The following is a 22,870-nucleotide window of genomic DNA, read 5'->3' on the forward strand; positions in this document are numbered from 1 at the left end:
ATGAATCCCATCAAATGCACATCATAGCAGGTAAGTGTTTTGATATTGAAATGACATTTGAACTGATGTTCCTTTCACTTTAGTCAACTCTGGTGTCGTTAGAAAAAAACTTCTTTCCTTCACCCACCCCCCCACCCCCAAAGGAATGCTTTGAGACTTAGCAAATTTTCCATCACTGCAAATCATCCTAAAGACACAACATGTTAAGAAGGCTTTAGTAAAGGGCTTGATGCACTCTGAGGGCTTTTCTAGTACTGAGAATCTCTGAAGAAAATATCCCAGATGGAAAAAAAAAAATGGACTCTTGTGCACCCTCATTATCCAGAAACATTGTTTTCTTCCCTGGAATGCAGGTCCCTGGAATTGTCGTAGGGTGCATGGGGATAACTTAGCAAGACATCCCCTTCACAAGTGACCTCAGTTCTTTAAGAGAGTTTTTCTAAAAGAGAACTCATGATGGTGTGCCAGCTGGATACTTTAGCCATTGTTCTTATCAAAGACTGTTCCTGTGAGAATCCAGTCCGCTAAGTCCACCCAAAGTGTCTGCCCACATTCATGCTTTCAGTCATTTGTCCAACACTTATTAGACAATTCCTACATGTGGAACACTGAACTAATGACCTCATTAATATTGGGAGGACCTGACAGAGTGCTAGGCCAGAACAATCTCTGTCACTTCTCAATGTCTTCTCTTCCCCTGCCTCTTCTTCTTCTTTTTCTTCTCCTCCCCCTCCTCCTCCTCCTCCTCCTCCTCCTCCTCCTTCTGCTCCTTCTCCTTTTTCTTCTATTTCTTCTTCTCCTTCTCCTCTTCCTTCCTCTTTTTCATCTTCTTCCTCATCTTCTCCTTCATCGTCTTCTTCTTCTCCTACTTGTTTTTCCTTTACCTCTCCCTTGTCTTCTTCCTCTTCTTTGGCTTTTAATTCTTCTTTTTCTTCTTCCTCTCTCCTTTCTTCTTTTCCTCTTTTCTTCTGCTCCTCCTCCTCCTTCATTTTCTTCAACTTGCTCCTCCTCTACTACTCCATTTTCTTCTTCTTCTTCTTCTTCTTCTTCTTCTTCTTCTTCTTCTTCTTCATTTTTTGTTCTTCCTTTCCTTCTCTATATTTTTACAGCTGTTGGTATACCCATTGTGTCATCTCTTCAAGTTTCAAGGAATCCACAGGGCCTGGAGCCTCCACAGGTACCAATTAGGCAACATTCGTACCCTGGGGAACATACCCTGGGTCTAATTTGCATGCTGGGGAGAGAATGTGATTCTGAAAAGGCAAACTCCTTCAATCCTTAAAAATTCTCTCATTCTAATACTTCCCTTCCAATCAGGGAGCAAAGCAGTTTCTGAGACTTGGTGAAACATCTTGGGTGAGCAACACTGACCTCAGTATGCTGAATGTTTCAAAGCCCTTCCTCCCCGCCCCCCCCAAATCTCAAAGTCGAACATGAATTTCTGGTGGTTGATTTATCAAAGTGTCCAGATGACTTTTTTCTGGGAGATAGTTGAGAGGATTTCCCTAGGCTCGATTCCCTGTGTAAGCCCCTTCCATTGTTAACATGCTGTGAGGAAGAGATCCCAGACTCCTGGGTCCTCTGATGCCTTCCCAGTATTGGTGTGATGGTGATGGGTTTCTCATTTCCTCCATCATAAGGCTAAAATGGTATGAGGAAGAAACCCCCGTACCTCTGCATCTTTTGATGCCTTCCCAATAGTATATGCATGGGCATTGCTTTCCTTATTCCCCTGTCAGAGCTTGGGTGGTGAATACTTTTCAAACTTAACCCCAGAGAGGTCATGGGTAGGTGTCAGGTCAACTTTAGCTCAGTGGCAAACAGCAGTATGTATGTGGTGGAAAAACCACCTCATTAGATATCTAGTAGTCCTGAATTCCATGTCCCTTATGAATGAAGTCCCTGAGATTATACGTCAGTTGATGATCTTCAGCTGTTAGACACACACAGACATATATTCCGTTTGTTCAGTCCTCCATTAAACAATCATTCACTTAGCATCATCTATTTGTGGCAAAGTGTGCCTTTGCCTAAAAGACCTATTTCACTCTGTAACCATGGTCTTAGTGTCCATACCTAATGACTTTCCTTCTTACAGCTCCTACATTAACGAGCATACTACCACATGCAATCCCTTTGGGACCTATAAGATCTGGACACTGGACAGGTAAGAAAAGAGGGAAGCATCAATCCCCTGGAGAGGAATGACTTAGTCCCATGCTTCTGACAAGGAAGAATTTGCTGTCTAAAATGGAGATCAGCTCTAGGTCTTTCCAAACCTCCATCATTCCTCTGCAAAATTCAGGCAGGGCTTGGTTTATTACACTGGGTGCCTTATCATGAAGGCTGGAACAGATGTAACTGGCAAACTGTTGACCTTAAACCTTACCAGAATAATCATGTGGAAACATGCTGTCTTGTCTCTTACTGAAAACGCAAGGAAAATGAAAGCCCGTGGTACTCTGTGGATAAGGCCCTGGGCAGACAAATTTTGGCACTGAAAGCCAGGGATATAAGTATCCTGGTCCCCTCTCGTGGTCCCTGAACCTTGCAAAGTCCAGACATGGTCATTTTTCTCCCTCTATTCTTGCAGCTAGTGACCAGAGACTGCAACATTTTACAGTCAACTTCACCATCACTAATTGACCCTACACCCTTGGACACCCAGGCTCTACCAAAATGAACAAAGAAGAAGGGGCCCTTTAGCATCTGGTGAGATTTTTGCACTTCCCACTCTCTACCTACATTCTGTAGCCATTCTTTGTTTATCTGAGCATTCTCTAATCACTTTCCTTTGTCAGCTGAGCCCCTTGTTCACAAATAGCAAGCTATGTCAGAAACTTTCGTGAAAAACAGGAAGCAAGAGAAAGGATGATAGGAATACTGTTTGCAGTGGATGTGACAAGTATGAAGAAGGAGAGAGAGACAGCATAGAACCTCCCCTGCTTTTGGAAGCAGATCTCCTGTGGAATCTCCAGAAATCTTTGCTTTGCCCAGTGTTTTTTCACATTTCTGTTAGCTATTTAAAATTATAGAGAGCCTTCTTCACTAAATATTGAAAAGGCATAATGCTGGAAGGGGGAGGTACCAACCCAGTGGATGACAAAGTCAGCATAGGCTGCATGAAGATGAAATTTAATGGAAACAAATGAAAAATCATGCATTCAGGTTTGTTTTTTTTTTTTTATCTATGTGAGGAAAGTAAGAGAGATCTGTAAAGTGCTTGGAATTTCATTTGGATTGCAAATTTCACATGCAAGAACAATGGGAATGTTAAAAAAAAAAGAAATATGTTTTAGACTGAAAGAAGAGAAACTTCCTTCCAAAGATTCAAGAGTTGATAAATGAATGCTGAGTTTTGCGCTGCTTAGACAACTATGGGAGTACTATGTTCTGTGCTAGCTACCACATATGAGGAAGCTGGGTTAGAGGAACATCTAGAGGAAGGTGACTAGAGGTGATGAGCATGGAGTTCACATCATATCATGATTGGTTGAGGAACTAGTCATTTTGACCCTAGATAAGAGAAACCTGGTTGGGGAGAAGACAGGAAAACCTCACTGAAAATAGGATTCGATTTGTTCTGCCTAACCCCCTCAGGTGGGTTAAGGAGCAATTGGTGGATCTAAGGAACAACTTTGTGGCAATTAGAAACAAAGTGGTTGCCTTGTGTGATTGGGGGTTCACTCCCTCTCACCAGAGATCTTCAAGCAAAGGATGTTAGCAACGTTGGAAAGAGGAATCTTCTTCATATTGAATTTTGTCTAGCTGACCTCTGAGGTCCTTTCCAGCCATGATATACTGTAATCTTTGCTTGATATGGGCATTAGTCAGAGGTTTCATGTACACAGATATTGTCCCCACTAATGAAGAACTAGGTTCAAGCTGTGTCCTAGCCCAGTCCCTTCCACTGCCGTAGACCAGTGATGCAGAGGTTCTTTCACATATCACTTGTTGGACCTTAGACAATCACTGAAATTTCCAGGCCTCAGTTTCCTTATCTGTACAGTTAGCGGGTTGGATCTGATGGCCTTTGAGGTGATGAATAGTCCTTTCTGCAGCCTCCAGGATTGGAACCATCTTCCCATCTCCTTTCACTCCCTGCATCCTCTGACAACAACAGCAGAGTTAAGGCAAAGAACCTAGAGACCTCCTGGCACAAGGAAGTCTTAGGGACCAGACAGGACATACAGGAGATCTTGGCTGTGACTTGTTTATGAAATGTTTCACTCAGATTGTCCTGAGATCCCCACTCACTATCCAGCCCCTTCCCAACTTGAAAGGCCTTCACTCTGTCTCTACAACTTCTTGTTTTCTTCCTCTTAAACTTCTCCCTCCTTTCATGGTGCATGACTCCAAAATGCCCTACCTACTCCCCTACGCTACAACACCCCAGGGTGTTCACCCTCATTCAGACTTTGTTTCCCATCTCATCTCCCTCTCCCTCTCTATCCCTTCCACTCTCCATGTCACTGCTTTGTAACGCCTCTTGTCAGGGCTCGATTTTGCTTTTCTAATCCATTCCAGAAAGTATTGTGAACTCAAGAATTTGTAAGGATTAATTGTTTAATGTGACACAGTCTTCTAAAAAATACCTCAGACACCCACAGATAACACTTATCTTTTGCCCCTCAACTTCTCAATTTAATGCCTTCAGATTTTGATTAGAGGATCAAGGTTTGATTCACAGTTCCACTGCAGGAGGAGAGACACAGAGAGAGAAAGGCAGACACACACACACACACACACACACACACACACAGAGACACAGAGAGGGAGACAAAAAGAGACAGACAGGGAGAAGGAGAGAGGGGCTAGCGAGATGGGGGGTAGAAAAAGACACTGAGAGGCAGACACATAGAGAACTGTAGAGCTGGAAGAGACCCAGAAAGCTCACAGTCCATCTAGTCTGGCCTCTTCCTTTTACCAAGAAGAAAAATGAGATTGATCAAGGTATTATTGAGTGTTAGAGGCAGAACTTGAACCCAAGTCATCTCAGACCCAGAGACAGTGGTTGGTCTCTCTTCTATGCCATCATGACACTAGATAAGCACTTGGGTCCCTTTCAAGTCTCAATGTTTGCTCCTAAAATCCTACAAGATTCTCACCATCCAAAGTTCAGAGTAAACATTCAGGGGTGAGAAAACTTTGCTTGTGTCAATTTTTAGATTACATCCCTTCAGAACTGTATTCTGGGTCATTCTTGGTGCCTGTCCTGACTGTGATCACTTCTTCTAAGGTGATTTCCAACTGCTCTGTCCTTGAGCCAGTCCCGGAGAAAAGAAAGTGCAGCCAGGACAGCTGACACCACCTCAGGCCTTATGAAGAAGAAAAGAGTGTCCCAGACCAGGGAGATGGAGGCACTGGGCCCTCTGTCCCAAGTGGACTCCATCAGAAAGGTTGGGTCCAGTTTTGGACACCACATTTCAGGAGGGCCAGAGGAGATTGTGTCAGAAGGGGAAGGGAACTCTGAACCTTGTTCTATGGTGATCAGTTGGAACATTTCAATTGGTGATTTTCCTCATTGAGTTACAGGCACAATCGCAGACAGAGGCAGGAAGATAGTTTGCCAGGAATGTTGTTGAGGGGTTTAGGTCTAGGTGGCCACTGAGTTCTCTCACAGTGCTTAGATTCAATGAGTCTGCATCTTCCAGGGACTGGAGAAAAATGTTCCAGTGCTAGAATGCCATCAAAGGGCAAAGCAAACAGATCTGAGCTATGGACTTCAAGTGGGGCAAAGAAGGGTGAATGGGGGGAGGGGAGTTGTAGAGGAGATAGATTTCCACTTAATATGAGGACATCCTTAAAATCAGAAGCCCTGTGGTTGAGCAGGAGAAAGAAAAATCAACCTGCCAAGGACACTATAGAAGGGTTCTCTCCCTGCCAGAGAGATTACATTAGGTGAACATATCTCCACAGTGCCAAGCACAATACCTTGGCCATAGATGGAGTTCAGTAAATGCTACTTGATTGAACAATTAATCACTGAAGTTCTGTGAAGTCCTCTCACTTTACCTCAGTAGGCTACAGGAAATATATCCACCTCAACTCATCCCAGGATCCGTAACTTGGAAGACCAAGGCCACATTGGGAAGGGCAACTGGGTCCCTTGACCCAATGTCCTTCAATCTTGGTCCATAGCATGGGCTCAGTATTGGTCCCCAGCAACTGCAGTTTCTCCTCCAACTTGGATCCCAAAACCACTGCACAAGTGTTTCTGGATAGGTCTTGGAATGCTGCAGCGCATTGGCTCAGGGATTTCTACAGGCTGTATTACCTCCACATGACAAATAAGGAGGATACAAAGGTCTCAGTCGTTGAGAAGATTTTGTGGAAGTAGCAGATGCTGCAGAGGGACTGAGAGATGTTCTCATATCTTGAGGTGAGCAGAAGCAGAAGGGAGGCACTTGACAAACTTGTACCCCAGAAAGTAGAGGTGATATTAAGACTTATGGGATTGAAACAGTGTTTGGCTATAAAGTTCCTTAGAATATAAGGCATAATATGTTTAAGTCACAGAGTTTCTTAGAACCTAGAAAGCTAAAGCTGGGAGAGTCTTTAGAAAGGATATTATCAGAGGTTTGGGGGGGGGGGGGTGAGGCCTTAGAATCCAGGGTGTCAGAGCTAGGAGGGTCCTTAGAACCCAGGATGTCAGGGACTTACTGACTAGAAGTGTTTGTTTAGCCCAATGAGGATTCTGGGAGGCTGCTATGGAGCCCCCTGGCTTTAAACACCCAGATGTTGGTTTTTCCCTCTCTGGGTCTGCATGTTTTCTGCAACTGGCTGCTCAAAATGTTGAGATCAAATTAGTAAGTGATTCAACAGGGCATTTAAAATTTTGGAAGACAGAAAAGTAAAGAGTGCCAAGGTAATATACATTGACACAAATGCTTATAAGAAAGGTCAGTTCCAATCATCCTTCTGGAGCGTTGATGAACAGCACATGTACACTGGTAGTGCCAGCTTGGACTTCAGGTCACTAGGGCAGATGAAAGAACTTGGTATCATCTTTTACAACTGCAACTATCTGGTCTTAGATTTCCAAACGACATTTGTCCTGTATAGCTCATTAAAATACAAGAGCAGAGCACCTTCAACTTGGTCAGAGAAGTTGTATGGAGTGTATGACAAGCAAAAAAGCATGGCAACTTCAGCTGAGTGAAACAAAGTCTCAGGCATTTGTGTCAAATTCTCCTAAATAGTCTTTTGCTCTAAAAATAGGAGCTTCCACATAGATGCCATCTATAGTGTCACTGAGGATGTGAAGGACTTGGATTCATTGCTGTAAGGTATTATCTCCCTGGACTAGCACAAGCACCAGAAGAGCTTACTGGCCAGATTTGGATGGGGAAAACAAGAGAAGCATTCGTTTTAGGAAGAGTTAAAGGTCGACTCCTAAGTTTCTGGAAAGAAAGAGACCCCCTCATTGAACTTTATTTCATATCTAAAAGTATTTGCACTGAAATTGCTAACTACGGTTTGAAAGCTAACTTCTTGAATTTAGAAAGAGACAGTGCCTGCTCCTCAAAAGAACAATTCCTTTCCCAAGTGCAACAGAAATAAATGTAAGGTGGAGCAGGGAAAAAAATTGGGAATTTTGATTGGATAGGACATGATGTTACCTAGAATGCTGGCACAGGCCTTGTTTTCAACCAGGCAGAGGTGGAAAACAGCACAAGCATCATCAGGCAACTGAAAGGGGTATTTGAAAGGGACTGGTATTCACTCTATGCCAAAAACTTAGAACCAACTAAACAGTGACAAACTGAACAAATTGGTAACAAACAAGACTGCTACAGCCTACAAGTGAGAATGAGCCCCTGAGTACACAACATGAATGAAGAACCTAAGTGGATGGAAAGGTCAGCATTGACTATCTACTAATAAGAAAGTAGGGGAAATAGGAAAGCAAAAAAAAAAGTACTTTTTAAGGAAAGTCATGCATCAAAAATTTTCTCTGAACTGCATCCAGTACTATCTCTTAAACTATATATATATGTGTGTGTATATGTATATATATATATAAATACAGCTCTATGTATAATGATTAAAGACTTTGATAGTTTTTACTTCTGACAATGAATGTGGCTTCTGTTTAAAGGGTAGTTTTCAAGTTTTACATTTGACTTTAAAGACTTCAGTTCTCTTCGTGTTTCCTTGCCTGGTTTTCACCACAAGATATGAGGAAGAAATGAAGGTGAGTTTTGTGATGCCACTTCAATATCTGGTGACTTACAGAGGAGAGTGGGTATTTCACCTTAGAAGTGATCCCAGTAAGGGCACATCAATTGCCCTCCATTCCTGCATCACCACACCATCGTCCAAGCCTTAGTAGTTTACTTTTATCTGTACATCCTCCAAAACTCTATGTCACAAATGCCATAGGGTCTTCTCACTCAATTGCTTCCAGTACCATAGCTTTTGTATTCTCCTCACCCCTTATAAAATATTCTAATTCTAAGGATTCCGTCTAAATTCTGTTATGTTCTTTTGCTACAATATTATTTCTTGGTACAGTATCTTTTCCAAATGCCTTATTCCTCTGTATGACTCCACAAAGTTAATAGAAGTCTTCAATTTTCACTTTTCAACTATGCTTTTCTACTAAAAGTAGGTATATTTGAACTGCAACCTTCTATATATTGAGCATTTTTGCCAACTCTTAAGAGTCAAGTAGATTCCCAATTTGGAAAACAAATAATCACTACTAATTCCCAACAAGGTTAGGTACAGTCAGATTTGGTTTGTGTTTGTTGGAGTTTGGATTAGGGGAGGGAGGAAATGGGATCATTGTTGTATATTTTAAAAGAATCTAGTATCATGGAGGAAAGACCTCTGTGGAACAATGATTTTAGTTTGCTTAGTCATTATGATACTTTTGAGAGTAAGTCAACACAATTTTGCAGCAGTGTTCCTCTATGACACCAAATGCTTTACACAGAAATGCAATTCTAAATCCATGCTTTCCGTAATTTACTAATCATATTTTCCATATTTTACGAAGCAACAGGATGCTGTTTGGGCTTGTTCTATAGCCTTGTGCATCATTCGTTCATAAATACATGATAGAGACCTATAAATATATTAACAGAGGCTGTTGTCACATGAGACAGACATGGTCTTGTCTGAACGTTATTGGCTGCCAAGATGAAAGACTCCCAGGGCTCTTCCTGGCTCCTTCCATAGCTAGAGACTAGAAACATCACCCCTTTGCCTCTAGTTTCTATTGATAATGTAGGGACAGTAATGCCCACCTCCTTCAGAGGGATGTTGTGAGGGTTAGGAAATACTTGAAAAGTGCTTTGAAATCCAAAGAGCTGATAAAAACGCTAAGCATTAATACATATAATCTTCTTTCTTGGGCTCCACTTGGTGATATCCTAATGTAATGTATACTAAGTTCTTCTTGTGGAGACGTTGAAGAAAAAAAATCTCTTCAAAGCTCCAGATGTTGATGAAAAATCTCATGGAGACATAAGAACCATGATGGAATTTCGAGTTATCATGGATGCTGGGGAAGCATTTAATGGAATATTTTGGCATGTCATTTTGTCTCAGTGTGTAGTAATATCAACATGGAACACTGTGCTGGTCATCCTCTTTGAGAACAACAGACCAATTTGTTTTCAGAAAAAGACAAAGCATTTTCACTGACCATAATGCTTCTTTTTCAACCACTTGGATCTTACCATGCCAGAAGAAACAGAGATATATGTCAGTTTTATCAGCTGGATCCTAGTATTTAAGGATGACTGATGATTTGTCTGACTATCGTAAAAGCTTTGGGTTATTTTAAAATAATGCTTGGTTGGATGTGCCAACCAGCTAGAAAATGATGCATGTGCAAGAATTGCATTTTTTAAAAAGAGTATTTTATTTTTGGAAGGTAAAAAAAAGAAGCCAGGATGTCAGAGCTTAGAGAGGAGCTTTAACATACAGAATATACAAGGTCTGATCTGGGAAGGGCCTGGGAGACTCCAAGCCTGCCATTTTACAGTTGAGCAAACTGAGATCCAGTGAGCAGACTTGGCCTAGCCCAAAGATGCAGAAAGTGTCAGAGCTGGGAAAAAACAATTAAACTTCCAGACCATCCTTACACTCCCCCAGCCCCAAACAAGGAGCTGCAGGTGTTTTCTGCTCAGGGCAGAACCTTATCACTTTTCCAAGTGCCTTCTGAGAGCCCCAATGATGAAGGCTTCCCTGAGGCCAAAGTGGAGGTCTCAAAGGGCCATAGACCACACATTTCTTATCCCCTTCAGACTTCCCCTTTCATCTATTCCCTCTGTGGATATTCAAACCTCTTTCATTTAGAAAACATTTATTTAGCATCTCCAATGAGGTGATATATCTAAAGCAATTAGCACATAATGGGTGCTTAATGAATGCATGTTCCTTTCCTTTTTTAAAATTTAATGTATACTTGAAATTCTTTCCAAACTCTCTCCCTCTTCCCCACTGCCCACTAGAAAATGCCACAGATAGAGAGATAACAATATGCAAAAACATACTAGGCATTCTTCTTTCCTCTTCCCTCCTCTCTCTTTCCTCACTTCCCATCCCCTTCCTTCCCCTTCCCTCCTCTCCCCTCTTCCCTCCCTTTCCCTTCCCCTCCACTCCCCTCTCTCCTCTTCTGCTCTCTCCTTTCCTCTCTCCCTTCCTCTCCTCTCCAAAGGATCATGCCTGGGATATCATAGATTCAGAGTACTCCAGTTAGGGACCTCCCTTTACCAGTGCACATCAATACTTTGGATAATATTTAATATAAATTTTGGACTTTAATAAGGGCCAAAGTTTGAATTCAGAAGAGCCTGGACCTAATAGTCTCCTTGTTTAACTTAGAGGACACCTTTTGATGTCAGGCAAACAAATGGGACTTCCTTACCAGACCCTTCTTCTGGCATCTCAGGAATAAGGAAAAACACAGATATCTTGGGTTGTCACTTCAGCTTCGTCAACTCTGTTAAGATACCACAACTTCAAAGGCCTGGATATCTGTCATCACAGTGGTGAGACTTTCTCCTTATCTGAAGTCCCAGAGACCTGTTACAGAAAGAAGATTCCCCCACTTGGAATCATAAAACCCAACTGACACTACTTTGTTCATTGTCTTACCAAATTTACAATGTGTTTATCTAAGAGAGCTCCTTTCTCATGGTAAAAGGTACTTCAGACAGTCAACTTCTGTACTGAGGGAGCCAATTCTGATCCTGGCTCCATAGTGCTATGTAACTGTTATCTTTATGGGGAATGGATTAATTAATTAAATCATAAAATGTATGCATTTAGCCTGTTGCCTTTTCTCTAATCAAGTTTTCAGGTCAACACTTTGTACCTTAAAGTATTAGAGAGTGACATTGAGAGGTAAAGGGAGTTGTCCACGATCAAACAGAATGTACCAGAAACAGCTGGCCTTCAACCTAAGTCTTCCTGTCTCTGAAGTCAGCTCTCTACTCACCTCACCACATTGCCTCTCAAACAGATAACAGAAGAGATAAGAGTGGAGGCTGGATCTGTAGTTTTGTCCATGAACAGAGCAAGTGCCTGAAAATTTTCCTCTTCAAATGTGGATTTTAAACCCTCTTAGGTGTGAGGAGAGTTGGAGAGTTGACTGGGATAATACAGACTATTTGTTTAGGAATGCATTAGGTCTGAGCATAATGGAGAGCACTTTCCATCTGGGGGCTAATCCTTTTGGGAACTTCTGGACTTCAGACAAATGCAGAACAAAAGTGTCCTGGGATAGATGATCACAAGAAAAGGCTTAGATTAAGTGGCAGAGAGGTCTCTGCATGTAATGAAGAAACCTCACTGCCCTTCAGCCTTTCCACATATCAGATGAGGGAATTAAACTCTTCAAGAAGCCTCCAGCTCTGGTCATCTACGGTTCTAAATCAGCAGACTTTTCCTGGGAGAATTTGGGTGCTTTCTGGCCTCCTGAAATGGACATCGGGGCCATTTTTCTTAGAAAGTCAGCATATGAGCCCGAGAAACAGTCAGCCATCTATCCCTAGAGGAAGAGGACTCTGGCTTATATGACCTCTCTTTGACCTCTCCCAGCTTGGGCTTCCATCAACATCAATAGCATTATCATCTTTTTCTTCTTTCCCCAGAACTGGAACTAACCTTCCCATTATGTGCAGACAAGGCACCGATTGATTGACCCTTGATTCCCAAACTTACCTCTGCAGTTCACCATCACCAGCCTGCCCTATTCCCAGGATTCAACCAAGCCTCAGGGATAAAAAATGGTATCAAGGATGTAGTGAGCGGCCTTGTCCCTTCTGTGGGGCTTCTTGGAAGTACCATAGCCAGCACCAAGGCTGGGATCTCCAAGCATGCCCTTCCCTGACCTTTCCCCCAGAGCGTGATCCACATCAGAGTTTTAGAGAGTCCTGGACAACCTCAATCCACGAAGTTCCCTGGAGAAATTTCAGGCTCAGATCCAATCCAGCTCAGACTCTGTCTAGCTGGGATTCTATCTGGCCCACTTGTGAATACAAGCATTACAAATGCTTAGATTCTTTAAGAGGCAACCCAATTTGGCGAATCTTTAGTAAACTTTGTTTTCTTTGGCTTTAAGAAGACTTGAGTCGAATTCATTCGAGCACGACCCAGACTGTCAGTATTTTGGGGTCCCTATCACCCCTAAACCTCTTCATTTATGGTTCCCTGCCTGGGAAAGCTGCTCATCTCCAGTTCTTCTGCTAAAACTGGAAGGTATGTAAGCCTCCCTCTCTTTCTATCCCCTACTTGCTCTCCAAGCACCTTGGAAGCAGATTTTTGGACCTGGCTTCAGGTCCCAGTGTCAGGCTAAGTCTTTGAACTTTCTGAGCACTGGAGAGTTAGAGACTCAGGCTGTTGGTCCAGTGGCTGTGTTTGAGGTCATGGACCTGGGCATACCCTCCAAAGCACAATTCTCTGCAGTTTCTGGGCACTAGAAGGTGAGAGAAACGTCAGTTAAGTGGGTGCAAGGAAATCAGGGAAAACCTGGTTATTTTTGTCCTCTTGATTTTTTTTCTCAAGGTTTACTTCCACATCCTCCTTTAAGGAGGGGGGGGAGGGGACTTGCAGCCCCACAGCAAGAAATGGGTCAAAGTTCATCAGTCCTAAGGAATTTGCCTTTGGGTTGTCTTTTACAAAATGGACAAAATTTAACTTCTAAAGAACTTAGAAAGAAAAAGTTGATATTCTTTTGCAACACACTTTGGCCTCAGTCTTACCTGGAGGACAATGAAGTGTGGCCCATGTTTAGGACCTTACAATGTAATATCCTTTTACAATTACAATTATATTGCCTCCAAAAGGAAAAATGGAAAGAAATACCTTACATAAAGGCCTTTGTCAAACTCTCTCAGGACCCCATTCTCAGGAAAGATTGTAAGATGCTTGTAGCTAGAGCTGTCCCACAAAAGAAAAATGGGGGTGAATTGGATGTTTTGGATGACCCCCTGTTTATGGCTCCGAGGGTCTCGGCCTCACTTCCTTCCCTATCTCTGTTCCCAACTCCCGCTCACTTCCCAGCCAAGGAGCTTGCTGAGGTGCCTCCCTCTGCAGCCCCTCTCACTGGGGCAACCCTCACTCAGACCTCAGGCCCCACCCCCACGGCAGTCTCTATAGTATCACTGCCTGTAACTCACCCCTCCTTCGGGACTCTACCTCAGTCCCCAACTATGGGTCTTGCTTGGGTGCCTCCCTCTGCAGCCCCTCTTGCTGGGGCAACATTCACTCAGGCCTTAGGCCCCACTCTCGTGGCACTCTCTGGGGCATCTCCCCCTTTGATCCCTACTATTCCTCAGGCACCAGCAGATCTTTCCCCTTGCCAGCCAGATCCCCTGGCCCTGCAGCCTAATCCAGTTCAGCAGGTATTCCCCAACCCCTCCCTCACAAGAAGTAGGACTCCTATCTTCCTCCACAAGCCCCTATCCCCACTGGGCCATCAGGGCTGTTTCCCTGGAGAGAAGTGCCTACCCCACCCAGTGGGACAGCCAGGGTGCATGTTCCACTCTCTCTTTCGGATCTCACCCAGATTCAAGAGAAACTGGGGAGATACTTGGAAGACCCCACTAGGTTCACTGAGGGGTTTAGGGACATATCCCTACAATTTGAACTTTCTGGGAAGGATCTACATATTCTTTTCTCTGTCTGTTGTACCGTTGAGGAGAAAGGGAGAATTTGGCAACATGTCCAAAAGTTTGGGGATCGTATGGCTAGCAATAATCCCATAAAATACCCCCCAGGAGCAGCTGCTGTTCCCACTAGTGACCCCAGATGGGATTATCAAAAGAGTGAGGACAGGGGAAAGAGAGACCTTATGGTAATTTGCCTGTTAGAAGGCTTAAAAACTGCATTTCAAAAACAAGTACATTTTCAAAAAATTAGGGGAATCACTCAGGGAGAAAAGGAAAACCCTGCCCTTTCTCAAAACTGCCTAGTAGAAGCTATTAAAAAGCATACCAGTTTGGATCCTGACTCCACAGAAGGGGCAGCAATCCTTAGCATGTATTTTATTAATCAGTCTGCCCCAGATATTCGGAGGAAACTGCAGAAATTGGCAATGGGACCTCAAACACCTCAGCCCAGTTACTGGAGATGGCCTTCGGAGTCTTTAACAACAGAGGTCTAGTTGCAGCAGAGGAAAGGGAACGAAGGAGAAGGGCCACAAAAATAAAAAAATAAAAAAAAATAAAATAAAACACAAAAAAAGAGAGAAATTTCAATCAGGAGATTCTCTAAGATGATGAGGTCAAGAGGGCAACACATAGGACCTGTGGGGGATGGAGAGGAAGACTTTTCCCCAAAAGGTGTTTTTTCAATTTATTTTTACTGGACCTATGATTTAATTGATATAGAAATCTCTCAGTGAAGTGATTCCCTCTACCAAAGCAGATCAATTCTTCATCTACAACTTCTAGGAAGTTGCCTATTAGGTGAAGCAGCTCATGTAGCTAGTGCGCTGAATGTGGAGGCAGGAAGACCTGACTTCAAATCCTATCTAAGACACTTGCTTGTGACCCCCACCATGTCACTTAACCTCTTGTCAGTTTCCTCCTCTGTCAACGTTGGGAGTTGGACTTGGTATCCTGGAGGGCCCCTCACAGCTCTAAATTTAGGATACTATGATTTCCTAGCATCACATACTCATTATGTCTCAGAAGGAACCCAAATCCATGTCTTCCTTGAAGCCAGGTATGCCACACTACCTCTAAGGGGACAGGAGAAAGACAGCTGAGAAGAGATTCAAGGAAGCAAAGACCTAGAAAAAGTAGGATGAAGAGATGGAAGTGACTTCAGACCCCATCTAGCGAGCCCCTTCATATTGCAGAATGAGATACTGAGTCTGAAAGGGTTTCAGCGATTTACCCAAGATCACTCTTTTATTGAGAAGGAAACAAGTGGGTGGTTTGACCCTGAAACAGGAAAGGAAGGCCCCTTCTAGAAAACTTGTAAAGATGGTGTAGGTGGGCAGGGAGCCTACTGTGGCTAGGATGGTCCCTGGTGCCCAGGAAGGTGAGCTCAGCCCATTGTTTGCATTGATCTAGGCCCACCTGGGCAGGTATCTATCAGAGAGAGATGCTAGCTCAATAGCATGAGTTTTCTCTTTTTTTTCTGGACACAATGTGACCTGAGGATGGGATCCTAGGACATGTTCCTTTTTCTTACAGCTAAACTGGTTCTTCAGAAATGGCACCATCAAGAGCTATTTTTCTGTCAAGTGCAGACATTTAGGTGAAGTTTCTCCCCAGGGCCAGCTCCGTCTAGGTCTCTACTTCTCTCTAACTTCTCAGAGTCCATATTAGTTCTGAACACGATGGTTTGGCTATGTGACCAGATAAGCACCCCTGAAAGACCAGCTGACTGACAATTATGAACCACTGGAGTAACCAGAAGATATTGGATACATCTGTATCAGGAGTCCTCCAATCTGCACAATCTCCCCTTACTCCCATCCCCACCAATCTATCCCCATCCTACCCACACAGCCAGGAGAGGAGTAATAAAGGTCTGGTTTCCTCAGGTCATTTTTCAGAAGCAAAATTGGGGCTAACTGATCAAGATTCACACATGTTCAGGGAGTGAATTTAGTTCCTTAAAAAAAAATAAAAACACTTTTATGGCCCTATCCCCCACTGAAAAATCACCCCAAAATCCCTTGTAACCAATATCCTGAGTCAAGAAACACAATTTTTCACAATGACCAAGTGTCTAGATATGCACCTTGTCTGTCACCTCTGTGAGGAGATGGATGAATAGCATACTTCATCACTGATACTCTTATTACTGACTGTATGAATGAGAGTTCTTAAGGTCTTTTCAAGCTCTTTATCTTTACAATGTTGTTATGTAAATTATAAATACTTCTGGGTCTGCTCAGTTGGATCTGTTCATATAAATCTTCCCAGGTTTCTCTGACCCTTTTGTGATTTCTTCCAAGGCGTTCATAGTCCATGACATTCATTGGGCTAGAATTTGTTCAGACGTTACTTGCACTCAGCCAGAAGGTCAACTGTGCCAACCTCAATAACCCAGAGTACACATGGCATGCCAACAGGTTGTTGCCTGACTGCTATCCTTCTGTGGATAGGAGATGCCTTGGGACAAGGTTTGCTATTCTTCATCCAGACAACTCTCAAATGCATTTACTTTGTGTATGAGAATTTGTGGTTTTGAGAGGTTTCAATGGAAGAAAAAGAGCTCAGTGGTCAAGTTGACAGAGATAAAATCTGCTTGCAATTAGCACTGAAAGAAAAATTTCATGCTTCATGGATTGACATTTTGGTAGAAATCTCAGCACAGATTTCATAATGTCTATTCTCTGTGTGGTAAAGTTTACCGATTTGCAAATCCCAATTTGATTTCATAGGAATCCCTCCCAGGCCAGAATTCCCTATGGAATTTGTCCTAGATGTCAGAATTTCTGCTTATAACTCTGTCACATGGTTGGCTGGTTGTTGCCTTCATCTTTGAAGAGGAACAAAATGAAATCACCATTGTAAAGTGAAATTTCAATGCATCCAACTGCGGCTGATCAGACCAATATGAGCTCAGAATACTGTAACACAGGTTGGGCACAGATAGTCCATGTGAAGATTTGCGGTGAATATCCCAAATTTGTGCAATCTGTGTTTACTTTGTGCTGTCTCAATTCTGCTTTGCTCAAAAACCACAACAACTTTTCTTATGTGGGCATGCCATGCTGAGCAGTCCTATGCCAGTGTCTCCCATAAATCCAAAGTTCTTGAGAGAGACCTTGAGAGTGTCCTTGTATTGTTTCTTCTGGCCACGATGTGATCACCTGGCCCACGCAAGTTCTCCATAAAATAGTCTTTTGGGCAAGCATACATTTGGCATTTGAATAATGTGGCCAGCCCATAGGAGCTGCACTCTCTGAAGCATAGTTGGAATACTTGGCAGTTCAGCTTGAGCAAGGACTTCGGTGTCTGCTACCTTATCCTGCCAGGTGATCCTTAGAATCTTCCTAAGACAGTTCAAATGGAAGCAATTCAGTTTCCTGGCATGGCACTGGTAGACTGTCCATGTTTCACAGGCATACAACAATGAGGCCAGCATAACGGCTGTGTAGACATTCAGTTTGGTAGTCAGTCTAATACCTCTTCTCTCACAAACTTTTCTTTGGAGCCTGCCAAACACTGAGCTAGCTCTGGCAATGCATTGTTGCTGTGTACATCCCTGGAAAGTACACTACCAAGGTAAGTGAACTTATCCACAGCATTCAAAACTTCTCCTTTTGTTGTGACTGATGGTTCCACGTATGGATAGTGTGGTAGTGGCTGATGGAGCACCTGTGTTTTCTTGGTGTTAATTATTCGGCCAAAATTAGCACAGGCAGCAGAGAATTGATCCATACTTTGTTGCATCTTGGCTTCAGAGGCTGCATTGAGTGCACAATCATCTGCAAACAGAAAATCATGCACCAACACTCCCTCCACTTTGGTCTTGGCTTGTAGCCTTTTCAAATTGAAGAACTTACCATCAGTATAGTAGTTGACCTTGATGCCATGTTCTTCCTCATTGAAAGCATTTGTCAACATGGCTGAAAATATCATGCTAAAAAGCATGGGAGCAAGCACACAGCCCTGTTTCACTCCATATGTGACTGGGAAGGCACAAGAGCTTTGTCCATTGTCCAGAACCTGGGTAAACATGCCATTGTGAAATTGACTTACAATATTGATCAACTTCTCCTGGCAATCAAATTTTGATATAATTTTCCATAAGCCCTCATGACTAACAGTGTCAAAGGCCTTGGTCAGGTCTACAAACACTGTGTACACACCTCTGTTCTGCTCCTGGCACTTTTCCTGGAGTTATGGGGCAGCAAACCTCATGTCGACTGTTGCTCAGCCCTTTCTGAAACCACACTGGCTCTCAGGTATATGGCCATCTTCTAGGTGAAAGATGAGCCTATTAAGAAGAACTCTAGAAAGAATTTTGCCAGCAATGACTAAAACAGAGATCCCTCTGTGATTGTTCCAGGACAATCTATTCCCTTTACCCTTGTAGAGATGGACAAAGGAGGCATCCTTGAACTCTTTGGGGATAACTTCTTCTTGTCATATAACCTGGAAAATTTCAATCAGCTTTTGTATGAGCAATGGTCCCCCTACCTTGTAAATCTCAGCTGGAATAGAATTAGCACCAGGTACTTTGCCAAATGAAAGGAGCCTAATGGCCCTCAAAACCTCTGCTTCAGTTGGAAGTTCAGCTAAGGAGGAATTGACTTCAACCTGAAGTAAATAGTCAGTGGCCTCAGCATTGATTGATGATGGTCTGTTGAGAATACTATGGAAGTGTTCATCCCATCTCTCTAGGATCATGTCCTTATCACTAATCAATGTGGCTCCATCAGCGCTGAGTAGATGTGATACACTATAGGTTTTTGGTCCATAAATACCTTTCAGTAAATCATAAGAGCACTTTGGATTATTACTATCAGCATAAAACTGAATTTCATCAGCTTTCTTACTGAGCCAGGAATCTTGTGTCTCTCCAAGCTTGTACTTTGCTTTTGATGGAATTAAACGGTGCCTTCTTAGAGGTGGATGAGCTATACTGCTGGTAAATTCTGTGGAGTCCTTATTTTTCATTTAGAGGGGAGATGACTGAGGATGAGACAATTGGAGTCAAGTGGCTTGCCCAAGGTCACGCAGCTAGTGAGTGTCAAGTGTCTGAGATGAGATTTGAACTCAGGTCCTCCTGTCTCTATCCACTCTATCCACTGTACCACTTAGGTGCCCCCTTCTGGAGAAGGTAGAAATCTAGTGAAGGGGAAAATGGAAGGTGCCTTGGTAGTTTATAGACTCAAAGATGACTTCTTTGCAAATTGTTTTTTGCAATTTAAAAAATCCTGTCCTATAGTCAACATCTTGTTAGCCTGTATTTGCATTTGTATTTGCGTTTAAAAGCCCTTTTTCTATTCGGTGATGGCTTAAGATGAGTCAAATCTTGAGGAAAACTAAAAACCACTAGGTGGTGCCATAAGAAGCCAAATTCTAATGTACTGTGAGGAGCCCTGGGTTACAGCAAAGCCCTGCTCCCACATAAGGTGTTGTATGAGAAGCCCTCAAAATTGAACTCAGTCCATCTTAATCCAGAGCTCATTTTCTGTAACAATAAAAGACTTCAGGTTAATTTGAGAGCTTGTCCAGAACATTTAATTTGTGTACATGAGTTTAATTTTGAGTCCCCTCAAAATTGTGCCATACAGATTTGGAGGACCTATCTAGGGCCATTGTTTCTTGATTGGGAGTGATGTTTCTTTCCCTCATTGGCTGTTCTGCGGTCTTTTTTCGGTCATATCCAACTCTTGTTGACCCCATTGAGGGTTTTCTTAGCAAAGATAGCAAAGAGTGAGTTGTCATTTCCTTCTCCAGCTACACCCTCCAGATGAGGAAACTGAGGTAAACAGGATGAAGTGACTTGCCCAGGGTCACACAGCTAGTAAGTGTCTGAGGCCAGATTTGAACTCAGGAAGATATCTTCCTGACTCCAGGCCCCACACTCTATGCATTATACCACCTCACTGCTTCTTCACTCATAGTGGCCAAGTTTAGACAGACTCTCTGATCAGCATAGCAGGAACAAGCACATCCTCCAAAATAACTATAGATCTGACTACCACATATTTGGTAAAAGGCAGCTCTGATGAGGTTTAAGGGTGCTAGGGACTGAGAATGTTGAATATAAAATTTTGGAATAATCTCTTTGTTCTCTCTGAAGCAGACTCAGAGAATGCCTCTTCCTGTGTCAACAAAAGCCAGGCAGGGCTGACTTCACATTCCTTAAGAGACCTTTAACCTAAGACACTACCTTGAATAATGGGACGTTTTCCATATCTTAATATTTGTAGACATATAGTATGTTATGGCATGTTCATGGTAAAGAAAACACAGACATCTTGGGTCGTAATTTCTATGTGAAACTCTGTCAAACTCTGTTATCTTATTGTATTTACAACCTATGCAATTAAGAAATTCCTTTCTAATGGTCTAAATAATCACTTATGGAGACCATAAATCTGAAGGACACAGAACACTTCTTTGTCCTAAAACATATTTAAGGCTGCCCAATTCTTTCTATCAGTAGCCAGAACATTTCTGGCTCCATAATGCATTCTGTTACCGTTTTCTTTTAATAGGGAATTGATTAATTAATTAAACCATAAAATGCATGCATTGAGCCTGTTGCCTTTTCTTTAACCAAATTTTCAGGTCAACAGGACCCTGAAATACTGACATGCTGGGTCCTGCTGGAATGAATTCAACTCAAGCCTTCTTAAACCAAAGAAAAACTTTTTATTAAAGATTCACCACACTGGGTTGACTCTTAAGGAGCCTAAGCCTTTGTAAGGCTTGTATTCACAAGCCAGCCAGATAGAATCTCAGCTAGACAGAGCCTGAGCTGAATTGAATCTGAGCAACTTGATGGAGGCAAGATGTCACTTAAATATAGAAAATGCTATAGGAAGGATCTGGGGGTGGTCTGGTAGTCTAGGGTGATGGGAGAAGGGGTTGAGGGAGTGTCTTGAGGAGAAGTCCAGGGAGGGAATGACTGGAAACAGCTGAAACCAATCAGGAAATAATAGACAATGGAGGGCTTGGGTCAGAAGCAAGTGGGGCAATCCAGACTTCTAGATAGGGGCAATATGGGAATGACAGGTATCCTGGGGTGAATACTGATAGAGTCTAGGGAGGATCTTGAGGGGAGTGGTCAGCAGCCTGGGGAATGGGGTTTTGATGGGATCAAGGGTGGGGAGTGCAACAGAGACCAGGGGACAGAAGCCCATGGGCTTCCAGAGACTGCCCGAACTGAGACTGCTTGGAAGATTAGATTTCAATAAGAAAGACCAGATTAAGTGGGAAGATTCAAGGGAGCTCAAAGAGGCTCCCAGAGTCTGAACCCCATCAGCTCCTCTACCAACACCCTGCACTGTGGCCTTAGAGTGCCTCTATTTCCCAAATTTCAAACTGAGACACATGGCCATATAGACAAATATCATTCCTTTTCCGAAGGAGGGGGGAAAGGGGGGGGGCCTTATTTAGCAGCTTCCCAGAGTCCTTGTCTGGCCAAACAAACACTTCCAGTCTGTAAGCCCCAGAGGAAAACCCACACCTCAGAGTCTTTATACACTTTTAAGAGCCAGAGGGCATCAGTTCCTTCAGAAACAAAATTAACAAAAGGCAAGAATCTCACAAATCTTCCCAGGTCTGACCAAGGTTGGGAAGGATCCTCCTCAGTCACTTTCTAATACAGACATTATACTTCTTGATAATACTAAAACAAAAAGCAGAAAATCCTACTTTACTTACCATTACAACTCCTAGGTTGGTAGCCTGAAGGCCTGGCAGGACAGCGTTAGCCACTGCAGTCACAGAGAGGTTAGGAGGGGAGGATTGTCTAAGCGGAAAGAGGATGAGCTAAGTTGGGGACATGTTGAATTGAAGATGCCCTATATTCATAAACAAATGTATTTCATGGCAACTTATTATCATCATCATCATCATCATCATCATCATTTCAGCGAACATTTATTATTTATGTTTTACTATGGTACATTTCTGTTCTATTATAAATGATAATGTATTATAGAATTATATTAATTATTAAGTGATCACATAAGTTACTGTACAAATCATTGCACACAGTAGATAACAATGTATCATACAACATAGAACATGTTTATAATAGATTCTGTTAACATGTATTGATGAACACCTTACAGTTTGTATAAATCCCTTACAAATGTCTTAGTGCTAGGCTCACAGCAACCCTGAGAGGTAAATACTACAATTATACCGATTGTGCAGATGAGGAGACTGAGGCAGACAGAAGTTAAGGGACTTGTCTAGCGTAAGCGTCTGATGCGTAGACATCACCGTTATACTTGCAATGAGACATGTTACCTTTTGATCTGGCCATTTGCCCTCTAAGATAATCATCTTCATCACTTTTAAAAGATATCTGTCTATGTATGTATGTGTGTTAAAGGAAACACACAGTGAGGGTACAGTCAGAAACTTGAGCTCTGCACCAGTCACAGAGGCAAGGGCTGGGCTTGGGAAGTTGGGGTGGAGGTAGGGAATCCCAGAGAAGGTCCTGGGAAATCGGTTTACTCACAGGACTTTTTCTTCTATTTCTCAGTCTGTCACCAAGGCCTGAGTTGGGTCCTTGGGGCTTCCCAAACTTCCTAGGTAGGACTGTCAGGATCCTTGAAAGAGAGAGAAATGCTTTTGTCCAAAAGGAATTAGCAAAGTGTAACTTTTCCCAGTTATGGATAGTTAAAGTTATTTGAACAAATTGCTCTTCCAGGGAGAACAGGGGCTTCTGGGTTTGTTAAAAGGCCCCCCAGCAG

At 42.8% G+C, this 22,870-nt stretch overlaps 2 long non-coding RNA genes and 1 pseudogene across 6 annotated transcripts in view; 2 read left to right on the forward strand and 1 right to left on the reverse strand.

Annotated features, from left to right (window-relative positions):
* Positions 1–22,870, reverse strand: part of LOC140499509 (uncharacterized) — a 130,026-nt gene that overhangs the window by 16,793 nt on the left and 90,363 nt on the right. For all 5 annotated transcript variants that reach the window (XR_011965472.1, XR_011965470.1, XR_011965474.1 and 2 more), the window contains 3 exons: positions 22,636–22,726; positions 21,828–21,915; positions 10,883–11,040 (listed from right to left, as the gene is read on the reverse strand). This is a non-coding gene — a long non-coding RNA (uncharacterized lncRNA). The remainder of the gene's footprint in view (positions 1–10,882; positions 11,041–21,827; positions 21,916–22,635; positions 22,727–22,870) is intronic.
* LOC140499505 (uncharacterized) lies at positions 1,085–6,219 on the forward strand. Its single transcript, XR_011965469.1, has 3 exons — positions 1,085–1,177; positions 2,594–2,712; positions 6,142–6,219. It is a non-coding gene; the product is annotated as an uncharacterized lncRNA (long non-coding RNA).
* LOC140498697 (inactive phospholipase D5 pseudogene) lies at positions 6,711–7,841 on the forward strand (annotated as a pseudogene).

The sequence above is a fragment of the Notamacropus eugenii genome, chromosome 4 (assembly GCF_028372415.1).
Source record: "Notamacropus eugenii isolate mMacEug1 chromosome 4, mMacEug1.pri_v2, whole genome shotgun sequence".
NCBI lineage: Eukaryota > Metazoa > Chordata > Mammalia > Diprotodontia > Macropodidae > Notamacropus > Notamacropus eugenii.